The 15,233-nt window shown below is 35.4% G+C and overlaps 1 pseudogene; it reads right to left on the reverse strand.

The window, feature by feature from the left end:
• Nucleotides 1-912: 912 nt before the first annotated feature.
• On the reverse strand, nucleotides 913-2,349 carry LOC145594143 (UDP-glycosyltransferase 90A1 pseudogene; annotated as a pseudogene).
• Nucleotides 2,350-15,233: the final 12,884 nt, after the last annotated feature.

Below are 15,233 nucleotides of genomic sequence, written 5' to 3' on the forward strand. Positions count from 1 at the left end.
GAGGGAGCTATATGAAAAAAATATTTGAGGATATATTGGTAATTTTGTGATTTTAATAGATGTTAGGAAACAAATAGGTCACTCTTTTTGGGACTAAAATTAAGCCAAATGGATCGTTCTTTCGGGGACGGAGGGAGTACTTTGTATTAAATTTACATTGAAAATGACATCTCTATTTGACATTCAAATTTTACTGCTTGAAAATTCAAATGAAATGTGAATATGACTGAGAAACTGAAAATTAGGACCCAATATTTTGCCCAATGTAAGAATGCCATGTCAAATTGTATGTAGAACTCACATATACTAGTTGTATGTGTAACCTTTGCCCTTTTATCAAGGGTCTTTAAACCTCCAACCAGTCAACTAGCATTTAATACACATCACAATCAATTAATATACAAAGCGCTCCACCATCAAGATACATGCATTTTAATGAAGTCACCGATTAAACTTGCGTTGTTAATTAACCGTTATCTTACGTGTAAGAATTCCGCTTCTGAGTCATCGGCCTCTTATATTAGTACATACGCTGAGTTGTCGAAAAAGATTAACACTGTAAATCAATCAATGAGATTAACTGGGATGATGTTAGTTGAAGTTCTCTTCGTGGCAAAAAAAAAAAAAAAAAAAAAAAAAAAAGAAAAAAAGTTCTCTTAGTGGTCGTAAGATTGACGTTCTAAAATGTGATTTGGTGGATTAATGGTGCAATAATGGTGGTAGTTTTTTTTTTTTTTATCCTATTTTTGTTTTTCACAATGGCAACTATAATTTTCCCTTCTTGTATAGATCTACCCAAACAACAACAAATAATTAAGACAATTTTCCTTCCCTTTTCACTTAGATTCCTATCATTTTCTCTTTATAAACCAAACGCCCCGAAATAACTTAATGACTTTGATTAATTAGGCACTAAATTTTAATTTGCTCCATCTCTAACTCATTCAATAACAATTCCATATTACACCAAGATGATCCTCCCTCTTCAACCGAATTCCTAGCAACCTCACTTAACTCCTTTACCTTCTTCCTCACTTTCTTTCCCATCTCACCTTCCATCAACTCCTTCACCATTTTACTCAAACCAACCCACTTAACAAACCCTCTTGGTGACCCATCAATGGTCTCAACTCTTACTCCCACCTCTATCTCCTCGGCCACCATCTTCGCATTCAAATGTTGTTCCGCCATCATAGGCCAAGCCAAGATCGGTACACCAGCACAAATGCTCTCTATCGCCGAGTTCCACCCACAATGACTCAAAAACCCTTGTACACTCTTATGTTCAAGTACTTCCCTTTGCTCAACCCAACCTCTTACAACCAACCCTCTTTCTTTCATTCTCTCCTCAAACCCTTCCATAACTTCTTCTTGGCTTGGTTTTATCCTTAGAGCCCATAGAAAACATGCTTCCGATTTTTCGAGCCCGGTTAAAATCTCCTTCAGCTGTTCATTACTTATCTCAGCTTGTGAGCCGAACGCAATGTACATGACAGGCTTTCCTTCATCCAATTTTTTATCCAACCATTTGTTCCATTCAGGCTTCTCCAGACTTTCTAACGTTGTTGGCTTCTCAGCTAAGCATAATGGACCAACACACCAAGATTTAGGCTCATTTGAGATTGAGTTCAAGTATTCCACAAATGGTTGTTCAAGCTGAGTAAAACTATTCATAATAACACCACAACTCATCATAATGGAATTACGAAACTTAGAAATAAAATCGAACTTTGGCTCTTGATGAGTATCAAACTTTTCATTAAAGGAGCTATCAAAATCATCTATTTGTACTTTAATCAAAGGAAACTCTGGTATTTGTATCAACTCATCCTTGCACTCGAGCCCCGAAAATAGCTTGTTAACCAACACTGACCTTGAAATAGAATAAGCATAATTGTTCATACCGAAGAAGACTAATCTACGGATGTTAAACTTAGCAGCTGATAATTGAGTCCAGTAGAGAAAACCATCAGAAATAAGGAAACTAATGGGGTTGTCTTGTTTTTGTATATTTTCGAGGGTGCTTTCAAAGTGAGGTTGGATTGTTTCAGTTGCGAAAGCAAATGAGTGAAAGAGTGACATAGACGGGAGTCGATCAGTACTTTCGACTCCCGTTGGAATGTCATCGTTGGTGAATGGAAAGGGAAGGGAGATGATGGTGACGGTGTTAGGTGGGAGTGTCGAAAGCGAGGCCGATATGAAGGGCTCGTTAGCCGGTGTGGTGAAGATGGTGAAGGTGGCTTTGGGTCGATGGTTGTGTATGAGTTTGGTTAAGTGTAGAAGAGGAATTGTATGGCCTTTGGACATGAAGGGGAATAAGGCTATGTGTAAATGTTGAGGACTTGTCATTCTTCTATTTGTTTTAGTTTGTGAATATTTCTTTCTCTAGATTTGTTTGTAACAACTATCATATTAATAGAGGATCTTGGAGTATGGAGTGTATAATATGATATTTGGTAACTGATTCATTCATAAAAGCATTGAGGTTTTGGACATTTAATTATGAGTACAACCGTCAATGGCGTACCTAGAATTTATATGCAAGATATACGGATTACGAAGTAGTAAAATTGATAGTATTATAATAATCTTGGATATTGATATATTTCAATACTTAATTTTAATTTATGCTAGTATATTTGTAACTAATAAAAAAGATTCTTATTATATAAAACATATGTTAAAAAAATAATTAAAAAATTAATTGAGTATGATTGGATTAATGTGTTGTCAAAATGGAAATAAATATTATGAGTAGATTACAAAGTGAAAGTCATTCAAAATTAAGAAAAAAAAAGGCGGGAAAATTTTTAAGGACATCGTGACAAGTGTCACTTTAGGTTCGCTTTTAGTATAGGTTAATAATTGATTGATACTACCTTCGATTTTTTTTAGTTGTAACTTTGGAATATTTTATATCTCTCAAATAATACTCCAAATTTGCAATTAAAAAAAAATCGGAGATAGTAGTATATTTATTAATATTAGGAGTAGTACGTACCTCTAATTTTTTAATATTTACTATCACATTAATAGAGGATCTTGGAGCGTATAATATGATATTTGGAAACCGATTCATTCATAAAAACATTAAAGTTTTGGACAATTAATTAAGAGTACAACCGCCGATGGCGTACCAAGAATTAATGTACAAGATATACGGAGTAGTAACGTACAACTATATACTATCTGTAATTTTTTAAATATTTACATCATCTTGACTTATGCACTATTATAAAATAAATAAATGTTATTACTCGTACTACGTATTTTATCATTGAATTTGTTATAAATTCTATTTTTATAATGTAATTTTGAATAATTTTACTAATAATTAATTAAAATTATTAATGGACAAAGCTTTGGCTCATCAAATGTGTCATTCAAAGTGAAAAAAAAAAACGGCAGCAGTTTACTGTTAACAATAACCCCCCATATCATGCATTATCTTATAATTTGTATTTATTAATAACCATACCTAATATATATATATATATATATATATATATATATATATATATATATATATATATATATATATATATATATATATATATATATATATATATATATATATTGTTGAAGCATAAAGGTTTTGATGATGAGGAACTTAAACTAAAGCAAACTCGACTAATAAATTTATCAAAGAAGTTAAACAAATTTAGAAGAAGAGTTCTCTAACAAGAATTGAGTTCTCTAACAGAAACTTGAAGACAGCAAGCTGAGGTTCTTTGGAGGAACTCAACTAGCTTGGAGCCCAAGTAATCTACCTGATCAAAAGCGTGGCACAGCTATTAATTTAGTTAAGGTTTTATCTTTCTAGATTATTGTTAATATGTTAAGTAGGTTATTGCAAGAAGTTTATTAGAAGCGTGACGAGTTAAGCTTGGTAAATACATTAAATTCGGAAAAGATAAAAGATAGATTTTGGAAAAAGATTTTCTAGATTGTTTATTTCCTAAAATCAGTTTGTTAAAAAGATATTATGCTTTTTAACTTAATCTTTCTACCTTATTTTTCGGAAAAGATTTTCTTCAACAATGATTTACTTAAAACCGTGTTTAAAGATAAGTTAAGATAACTTATTTATCTTTGAGATCGAGAAAACCTACTTTCTATACGAGTAATACTTGTATAAATAGTAGAGGTCAAAATAAGTTTAGGTTTTTTGTGAGTTTATGCGTGAAGAAATCACTGTGCGTAATTGAGTAAGTTTACCAAGCTTCTAACTTGTCATATTAGTTTCGGATTTCGTGCATTGCTTGCCTGACATACTAGGTGTCAAATTCTTGTATTAGGTTGGGTTATTTGGGTGTGTTTATTGTTTTATCATACACAATTTTGTAAGCTTCTTGGTGAGGCTGAGTGTTTGTACTTTGGCAGTACGAGTAGTACTTTGGTGGTACGAGTGAATCTAGGTGTGGTGCTTAGGTTGGGTAGGATAGGGTCCTATCAAGTAGCAAGTCCAGTGAGGAACTTGTGAAATAAAGGTCCGTGTCTAATAGGTTGTAACTTGGTGTTTGCTCTATTGTTGTGGAGTTTGTGTGTTTGAAATCCCTAAGGCATGGTCGAGGTTTTACTTCCAGTTGGGCCCTTGAAGGTTTCCTCGTAAAATCTGTGTGTGCTTTTAAGTTCCTATATGCATTGTTTTATAATCCGCAAAAAGTAGTCATTAGGAACTCAATACAATTCACCCCCCTCTCTTGTATTAATCGTCTCAACTAACATACATATATATGAGAATCGATTGCAGGAACTCCTAGAATTGGGACGGAAGCTCAAACAATATTTCCTTATATAGTGGTATAATAACCTCCATTTTATATTGATTGTAACTTTTGAATATTTTATATATCTCACAAATAAATAATTCAGCTACAAATACTATATACCTCTCACAAATGGAGGTATGTATTATTTTATTTCCACCCACTATTATAAAATAATAATAAGAAGAGCCGACATAGGCATAGAAAATTAGAAACACGTTGAAGAATGAAATAAAAAAATGTTTGGAAAATAATAACCAACATTATCATAAGATTCATAAATTAGGAACTAATAAAAACCGGGAAAAAGAGTTGAAAATGGGTTAACTAGATTTGAACTCAAGATTAAAAGAAACCCATAGATTACTCTGAAGACACTCATTTATTGATTTTACCACCAGACTGTTATACTCAATCGATCATTTACTTAAATTCAACTCCCCTTCAAATTTATTTTATTTAACAATCCAACCTATGCAAGTGCCAATTGCATAGCCTTGATGTTAATTACTTAATTGTATCCGCCCATGACAACAGTAAACTATTATATACTTATAGGGGGCGTTTGGTTATTGTATTTTTTGGATTGGAAACGGATTCGATTATATTGATACCGTTATCGTGTGTTTGGTTTAAAGGCATGGTAACAATTATCGTTACCTAAGTGTAATGGTTACCCCCTCATTTATTACCTTTCAAAAACTTGAGATAACCAATATCCTTACCCTCCGCTTAACAAATATCATTTCCATGGTTAAACCCAAACAAATGAAAATGTGATAGTTAAATGATTAAAATCCCCCTCTTATTTGTTTCTAGGGGTGAATGTAATACGGATTAAAACCGCAAATCATGAAGGAAATGTGTCCTCGACTTTAGTGCAATTACTTAATATAATCATGGATCATATTACAGAGATAGTAATTCGTTTATTTGGGTCGTCTATACGTCTTGCTAGAGAATGCTATAGAACTCTGGGTTAGTAAGTAACAAACCCGAAGCCCGCCTAAACGGATCCTACAAGGTCACACATTAGGATTGGATCAATAAAGAAACCCGAAGCCCAGAGTGGGCCTTAGGGTGACCGGCCAAATAGGGAAAGGGGAGAGAAAACCCTAACCTAATTAATAATAATATGATTATATATTAATTAGTTAGGGATAATTAAAAACACACAGTATTCAGTTTTCTGAAAAACAACGTAAGTTTTCTCTCAATATATATTTTCTCTCTAAAATTGGTTCTCAACTCCAAGAAAGGTGAAAGGTTTTTCCCGTCCAACTAGCATTGGTGGAGTGTTGATTCAATCCGGTGGACCGAATAGAGGAGTTACAATTGAGGCTCTTTATCTCCGGTAGAGAAGAAGATTGCTAAGAGGATTCACGCTTCAAAGGTTAATTCTAAATTGTTATGTGATCTTTATTTGTATATGCATGAGATCCTGTTTAGGTGCGTATGAATGTGATTCATGAAATTCCGCTTAGAGTACCTAAAACCCTACAGTGGTATCAGTTAGCCCCTTGCATATAATTTACTGATCACAATAATATGATTATTTTGATGTGTGAATTAGGCTAATTTTAATTTGATTAAGGGGAGGAATTGAATTAGATTAAAATAACCTTATTAGAATATGATTTTAATTGATTGGAAATGATTAAATTGTGAATTTAATTGCTTAATAGCCTCTAACCATATTTTTTTTAGGAACCCTAAAGCCCCAAAATTTCGAATTTGATGGTTATGAACCCTAATTTTCGATTTTAATTGTTAAATTTATATAATATAATCTATTTTTCATATTAAAAATTGTTTTGATATGATTAATTAATTCATGAAAAATTGGTTTTATATGAATTGGGGATTATTTTATATGAAAAGCCCTACATTAATTAAAATGGAGATTTTGATTAATTTTTCCTGAAATTATGCATAAAGGAGTTTGTGTTTAATTATAATTAGATCACCAAAATTAATTTTGCAAAAGTTGTGAAATTAATTTAACTCAAAAAAAAGGATTAAATTAAAGCTTGAAGGAGCAGCCACGACTGGGTGGCAGAACAGCCACGGTGGCTGCTTCGGTGGTCGGAAAGGGCGTAGGGGCAGCGCAGGTGGTCGGTGAGGGCAGGAGCAGAGCTGAACCTGCAACTGTTGCACGGTTTCAGCTCTGCTCGAGGTGATAGGGGAGCTGGGCAGCAGCCTGGTGCGCCGCTGTGGCTGGGCGGTTGCCTGGCTGCGGCGGGCAGCTGCTGCGGTGGCTGGGCTTCGGCCTGGCTGCTGCAGTGGCTGTGACGTGGCTGGGCAGCAGCTCAGTCACGCAGCTCTGTTCTTCAATTTTAAAAAAAAAAAAAAAAAATTTTGATAAAAACATTAAAAAAAAAAAAATTCTGATTTTATTTTGGATAATATTGAAAAACTGATTTTAAGGGGACATTGAGCAATTCCAATTAAGGTTGTTTTGATTTGATTATAAGATAATTACATAATTTGATTTTTTAATCTAATTAAAATTAGTTGGTTAGCTTATTTTTAGGATAAAATCTTTTAAGGTGGTTAGGATTTCAGTTTATCAAATATGATTTATATTCTAGGATTTCCTAATTAATTGATTTATCCACTTGACATAATTAAGAATATTTGATATTTTAATTATTGGCAAGTATAATATGTGATATTATTATGTGGCATTTTTATATATATGATATATTATTGCTATAAATGACTAGTATGGTCCTAGATTTAAATTATAATTAAATACGATCTGCGTATCGTTATGTATTTTTGTAATTTAAATACGATCTGCGTATCGTTAAGTATTTTTGTAATTTTATTTAATTAGGAATTAGTTTAATTATTTAAATTCTTTATTAATCCAAAGAAGAGCCCAGATAAGAAGGCCCATGATGAAGGTGGATGGAGATCCATGAAGAGTCCAAGGAGGTGCCCATTCAGGCTTAGTTCTTAGGATTAGGGGCCATACTAGCTCATATTTAATTTTGCATTTTATTATTATTCTTAAAATGCTTATAAGTTTATTGTATGTATGTTATCAATGCGCTAGAGTTCACTAATTAATAACGACATAATAAACTTAGGTCCCGCAAATATTGAGGTTTGCTTTTCCAAATATAAAGTACTTATTAACCCTTAATTAATAGTAATAGGTCATGCCTCCGCAGGGTATTGTTATTAATTTTGGGAGGTGAGGTAAAATTGCGAATTTTGCACACTTAATTTGGTTAACTTCAACAAAATCATCAAAAGCGTTTTGGGTTTTGAAGCAAAGGGACAGTTAAGCATGAGATGTTTTTCTGTCTAACCAAGAATTACAAATGTTGTAATTAGTAAAGAGTTTACTTACCTTGAAAATGTAATTTTAAGAAAAGGCCTCCGTCTGCTTAACGTTGCATGTTGATAGGATCTTGGAATCACTTATTCAAATAGGGACATTAAAATTGAATAGAGTGCTAAGTAACCTAGAAATTATTGCATGTTTTAGGTGCTTTTATAAACATAAAATTGAACTTTGCCTTTTTCTGTCTGTAGATATCATGACTAATAACATCAACAACTCGATTTTTAGCGTCCGTCCCTTCCTTGAGAAGGATAGGCTGAACGGCGAAAACTTCATCACTTGGGAAAGGACCCTAAGGCTTCTTTTAAAGTCGGAGGGTAAAGAGGATGTCTTAGAAAACCCACTTCCAGTAGTGACTAATGAATCATCTGATGCTGATAAACGTCGTGCTAAGCAGGCTAATGATAGGTCTACTCCAATCACTTGCTTCATGGTGGCGGCTATGAAACCGGACCTCAAAAGAAGGTTTGAGACCAAAGATGCTTACACCATTATACAAGAGCTTAAGGCAATGTTTCAGAAACAGGCCAGGATTGAGAGATATGAGATCAATAAGGAGATTTTGGAGTGCAAGATGGAAAATGGTGAATCTGTTCGCCAACATGCTTTCAAAATGATGGGTCTTTTTGAAAGCATGGAACGTCTTGGATTCCCTTATAGCCAACAATTGGCTACTGATATCATTCTCCATTCGTTGCCTGACAGCTTTAATCAGTTCAGGATGACTTTCAACATGAATGAGTCTGAAAAGACTTTGACTCAATTGCATGGGATGCTTGTCAATGCTGAAAGGAACATTCCCAAAGAACCAAAGAAAGAGGTTTTGATGGTTCAAAAGGGAAAGGGTTTCAAAAAGAAGGGGGCAGGCAAGAAAAACAAAGGCAAGCAAGTTGTCAAAAGTTCTGAAAAGCCTAAGCAGACCGCTAAACCAAAAGTTGTTGCGGAAAGCAAATGTTTCCACTGTGAGAAGATACTGGAGGAGAAACTGCCCCAAGTACTTGGAGGATAAGAAGTCAGGTGCTTCTACTTCAGGTATTTATGTTATAGAAGTTAATTTGACTTCTACTTCTTTATGGGTATTTGATACCGGCTGTGGTTCTCACATAGTTAATGATGTGCAGGGACTAAAAAGAAGTAGAAAACTAGCAAAAGGCGAGGTGGAGCTTCGCGTCGGAAATGGAACAAGAGTTGCTGCACTTGCCGTCGGAAGTTATAGTCTGCATTTACCGTCTGGATTAATTTTAGAACTTAATAATTGTTATTTCGTTCCGTCAATTACTAAGAACATTATTTCTGTTTCTGTTTTGGATAATGAAGGTTTTTGTTTTGAGATTAAGAACAAATATTGTTCCATTTCTTACAATAACATGTTCTATGCTAGTGCAAAATTGATTAATGGCTTATATGTACTTGATAGGACAGTACAAGTCTATAACATAAATAGCAAGAAACAAAAGTCGAATGATTTAAACTCAACATATCTATGGCATTGCCGGATGGGTCATATAAACCAAAAGCGCATCCAAAAGTTACAAAAGGATGGAATCCTTACATCATTCGATTATGAATCATTTGATGTATGTGAATCATGCTTGTTGGGGAAAATGACAAAGTCACCTTTTACTGGAAAGGGTGAAAGAGCCAATGATCTCTTGGCACTTATACATACAGATGTTTGTGGGCCTATGAGTTCAAAGGCAAGAGGTGGGTTTAGTTACTTCATCACTTTTACTGATGATTTAAGTCGATATGGGTATATCTACTTAATGAAGCATAAGTCGGAATCATTTGAAAAGTTCAAAGAATTCCAAAATGAAGTACAGAATTAACTTGGTAAAACAATAAAAGCATTACGATCTGATCGTGGTGGAAAATATTTGACCCAAGAATTCGATGATTATCTAAAGGATTGTGAATAGTTTCACAGCTAACTTCACCAGGGACGCCACAGTTAAACGGTGTGTCTGAAAGGAGGAATCGAACTTTACTGGATATGGTTCGATCAATGATGAGTCTTGTTGATCTTCCAATTTCTTTTTGGGGATATGCTCTAGAAACAGCTGCACACACACTAAATAGGAGCCCGTCAAAGGCTGTAGAAAAGACTCCATATGAGATGTGGAATGGAAAAGTTTCAAACTTATCTTTTCTTAAAATCTGGGGTTGTGAGGTCTTTGTAAAACGTTTACTATCAGACAAACTTGCACCCAAATCAGATAAATGTCTCTTTGTGGGATACCCAAAAGAGACAAGGGGTTACTACTTCTATAACCGTCAACAGAACAAAGTGTTTGTTGCTCGTGATGGTGTCTTTCTTGAAAAGGAGTTTATTTCCAGAAAGACAAGTGGGAGTAAAATCGTTCTCGAAGAAATTCGAGATGAGCAACAAATGGATGTGGATCAAACCACGTCAGAGGCGAGGGCGCATGACTCTGCTATGACAGGTCACGTGTCGGAGCAAGCTAATTCATTAAGCGAAACTCCTGTCGTCCCACTTGAATCTAATTCATGCGAAAATCTTCAAGATGTTGAAGAGAATATTTCTATTGATGCTCAAGCCCCACGTAGGTCGAGTAGAACAAGGATCCCAAACAAGCAGTTGGTTGATTTCCTGTTAACAGAAGACTCTGAAATATTGATTTTGGAAAATTCTGAGCCTACTACCTACAAACAAGCTTTGACGAGCCCAGACTCTGAGAAATGGCTTGAGGCCATGAAATCTGAAATGGACTCCATGTTTGAGAACAAAGTTTGGACCCTAGTCGACTTGCCTGATGGGGCTAAACCTATTGGATGCAAGTGGGTGTTCAAAATAAAAACAGACAAGAATGGAAATGTCTATATCTATAAAGCAAGACTGGTTGCAAAAGGATTCAAACAAATACATGGTATAGACTATGATGAAACCTTTTCTCCAGTGGCAAAGATTAAGTCAATTCGGATACTTTTGGCGATTGCTGCACATTACAATTATGAAATTTGGCAGATGGATGTCAAAACCGCCTTCTTGAATGGGTTCTTGATGGAGGATGTGTACATGACACAACCTGAGGGTTTTGAGGATCCAGAAAATCCCAAAAGAGTTTGCAAGCTTCAGAGATCCATTTATTGATTGAAGCAGGCGTCTCGGAGCTGGAATCTTCGATTTGATGAGGCAATCAAACAGTTTGGTTTTCTCAAGAGTGAAGAAGAATCTTGTGTTTATAAGAAATTTAGTGGGAGTAGCTTAGTCTTCTTGGTTTTGTATGTAGATGACATACTACTCATAGGAAATGACATACCAATGCTTGAGTCAGTCAAGGAATGTTGAGAAGTTGTTTTTCTATGAAAGACCTTGGAGAAGCTGAGTACATTTTGGGAATCAAAATCCATAGAGATAGGTCTCGAAGGATGCTTGGACTGAGCCAAGAGACTTATATTGATAAGGTTCTTGCAAGGTTCAATATGGAAAACTCTAAGAGAGGATTCATTCCCATGTCACATGGCATTTCGCTTAGCAAGAGTCAGTGCCCATCGGAGCCTGATGAGTTAAAGCGAATGAGTAGCATACCTTACGCCTCGGCTATAGGTTCTATCATGTATGCCATGATATGCACTCGACCGGATGTTGCATTTGCTCTGAGCTTATGCAGCAGATTCCAAGCAAATCCAGGTGAAGCACATTGGACTGCAGCTAAGAACATCCTAAAGTACTTGAGAAGGACTAAAGGAATGTTTTTGGTCTATGGAGGAGTAGATGAGTTGGTTGTTAAAGGTTATACTGATGCATGTTTCCAAACCGACAGAGATGATTACCGCTCGCAATCAGGGTACATCTTTTGTCTGAATGGAGGAGCAGTGAGCTGGAAGAGTTCAAAGCAAGGCACTGTAGCAGACTCTACGACAGAATCAGAATATTTAGCGGCGGTAGAAGCAGCTAAGGAAGCTGTTTGGATAAAGAAGTTCCTAACAGAGCTAGGGATCGTACCTAGTGTTCTAGAAGGAATTGAGTTGTTTTGTGACAATAATGGAGCTATTGCGCAAGCAAAAGAACCAAGATCAAATGACAAATCCAAGCATGTAATGAGGAAGTATTACCTCACTCGCGAGATTGTAGACAGGAATGATGTCAAGATCTGCAAAGTTCACACGGATGAGAATGTTGCTGATCCACTCACTAAACCTCTCCCTCAACCCAAGCATGAACGTCACGCTAAGGCTGTAGGGTTGAAGCAAGTGTTAGAATGGCTTTAAATTGTTTTTGTTTAGAGAAACTTGTTACAAGTTAAAGACATGATTTCATGTTTTATGTTTATATAGTATGAATTTTTCATCTTATTTAATTTTGGTTTAGTATTAAATAAAATGTCCAACATATTTATTGAATTTAATGGGCTTGTCAAATATGTGATTTGATGAATGAAACCCCATAAGTGAACTGGATTCGTAAAATATTGAAGTTCCTAATCTGAGTTGTTAATTTGGACATAAATGACTCAATAAAAGGATTAGCATATAAGATTGACTGATGGTGTCGTTTCATGCGCTATGGAAACATGGAGATGTTTAGTCAATCATATGGATATGTATAGTCGATACATGATCGAACAGACCTACTTAGAAGTTTTAAAACTTCGCGAATTATATTAGCGGATTCCTTAGACATGAGTGGAACACTACTCAATTCAATGATTAGTGTAACCTTGATGTTGTCAAACGTCATGCCGTAAAAGGGGACTATAAAGGCAACACTCGGGTTGTGCTAAAAGTTGAGTGGGAGTTTTGGTTGCCACAAGATTGAATAGGTCCTCCTATGTTAGATAGGATGGGTGTCTTGGCCTCTTGAAGAGTAAGAATTGAAAATGCATGGCCGTTCTCAAATGGATCATAAGATGATCATTTGTTTAGCAATTCAAACTCGGATTTCAAGAAATAATTTGAACGCTGGTATGGATAACATAGAGATGTGACCGTACTATCAAATTAGACACTAAGAGACTTAAGGAATTTGAATATTGCATACTTGTCTCGGACAAGTAGGAGATTGAAGGAAATGTGTCCTTGACTTTAGTGCAATTACTTAATATAATCATGGATCGTATTACAGAGATAGTAATTCGTTTATTTGGGTTGTCTATACGTCTTGCTAGAGAATGCTATAGAACTCTGGGTTAGTAAGTAACAAACCCGAAGCCCACCTAAACGGATCCTACAAGGTCACACATTAGGATTGGATCAATAAAGAAACCCGAAGCCCAGAGTGGGCCTTAGGGTGACCGGCCAAATAGGGAAAGGGGAGAGAAAACCCTAACCTAATTAATAATAATATGATTATATATTAATTAGTTAGGGATAATTAAAAACACACAGTATTCAGTTTTCTGAAAAACAACGTAAGTTTTCTCTCAATATTTTCTCTCTAAAATTGGTTCTCAACTCCAAGAAAGGTGAAAGGTTTTTCCCGTCCAACTAGCATTGGTGGAGTGTTGATTCAATCCGGTGGACCGAATAGAGGAGTTACAATTGAGGCTCTTTATCTCTGGTAGAGAAGAAGATTGCTAAGAGGATTCACGCTTCAAAGGTTAATTTTAAACTGTTATGTGATCTTTATTTGTATATGCATGAGATCCTGTTTAGGTGCGTATGAATGTGATTCATGAAATTCCGCTTAGAGTACCTAAAACCCAACAAATCAAACCAAACCGAATTAACAATTCAGATTGGATTTTTTTTACAATTTGGTTTGTAGCGGTTTGGAGCGGTTTGGGATTTTACAAAAATACGAACCACAGATCGGTTTTTGTTTTGAGCTTCAACAAACCGAAAACTGAAATTTAAAAATGAAAATCTAATAAGCCCACTTACCTAGCCCAATTACCCTTCGTATATAATCCTCCTAAATGAAAACCCTAATCTCTTTTCTCTTTCTCACTCTTTCACACTTAATTGCGATAACTCTATGTCCTAATAATCCTTTTCCCTCTCTTTTACTTTTCCTTTCTCAACTCCCTTCCATCCACCATTCATTCAATTCTCTGGCTTCTCCAACCACCTATCAGTCTTGGTCTCAGGTGCTCATCTGCTGAGCTAGTCCGCCTTCTCCACCATTGTCACTCTTAGTCTTCTCCGATCCACCGCTCTCACTCTTAGGGCATGTTCTCATAAGATTATTTTTAGTTCAGTTCAGTTTAGCTCTAATCAGTTTAGTTCAGTTCATGTCTAATAATATTGGTAATGATATAAAGCAAAATTTCATACTTTTAAGCTTTTATTACAACAACGAAAAATGATACTTTCTCCGTTTCTTTTTACTTGACACGTTTCTTAAGTCATGTTTGCCAATGCACTTATTCAATCATTAATATCTTTAATTATCGATAAGCAAAAATTATGAAAAGTTGATATTTTGAAAGTATATATATAACGTGACGAATCTAACAAGATCCTACATGACTATATTTTTCATTACGTATAAAGCACAAAATAAGGTCAAAGGGAGGTGGATGAATAGTGCTAAAGTCAAAATGTGTCAACTAAAAAGAAACGGAGGTAGTAATAATAATAATAATAATAATAATAATAATAATAATATTTAATAATAATAATAATAATAGTTGTTATTGGGTCATTTTGCTGGCAGTTTATCCCTCGAATTTTGGTGTTGTTTTTAGTCGGTTAGTGCGGTTTTCAGGTGGTGGGTTTGGTGCAGTTTTGGATTGATTTTTGGTGCTGTTTTTGGTGCAGTTTGGGTGTGGTTTTGGTGCTGTTTTGGGGGCAGTTTCAGTGTGGTTTTGGTGCAGGTTTAGGTGTGGATTCATTGCTGTTTTTTGTTGTAGTGTTGGTGTGATCTTCTCGTGGCAAGTTGAGGTGGGTGTTATGCCTCCTATTGTTCCATTCCATTGCCCATTTGTGGGTCTTAATGGATGTCATAATGGCCGGGGTAATGGGCTCTCTAAACCTTATTTACTTACTCATCTTCGTGATCGTCATTGGTGTGCAAATGCGCGGGTTTTGACCCGGAACTCTCTTTCTTCTAATTTGGCTATTATCTTGGAGGCGGAGTCAACCTTTCATCGAATGGGCATTTGGCTTTGTGGGGAGTGTTTCAAGACACATACTCTTCGTACAAA

The sequence above is a fragment of the Chenopodium album genome, chromosome 19 (genome assembly GCF_948465745.1).
Source record: "Chenopodium album chromosome 19, dcCheAlbu1.1, whole genome shotgun sequence".
NCBI lineage: Eukaryota > Viridiplantae > Streptophyta > Magnoliopsida > Caryophyllales > Amaranthaceae > Chenopodium > Chenopodium album.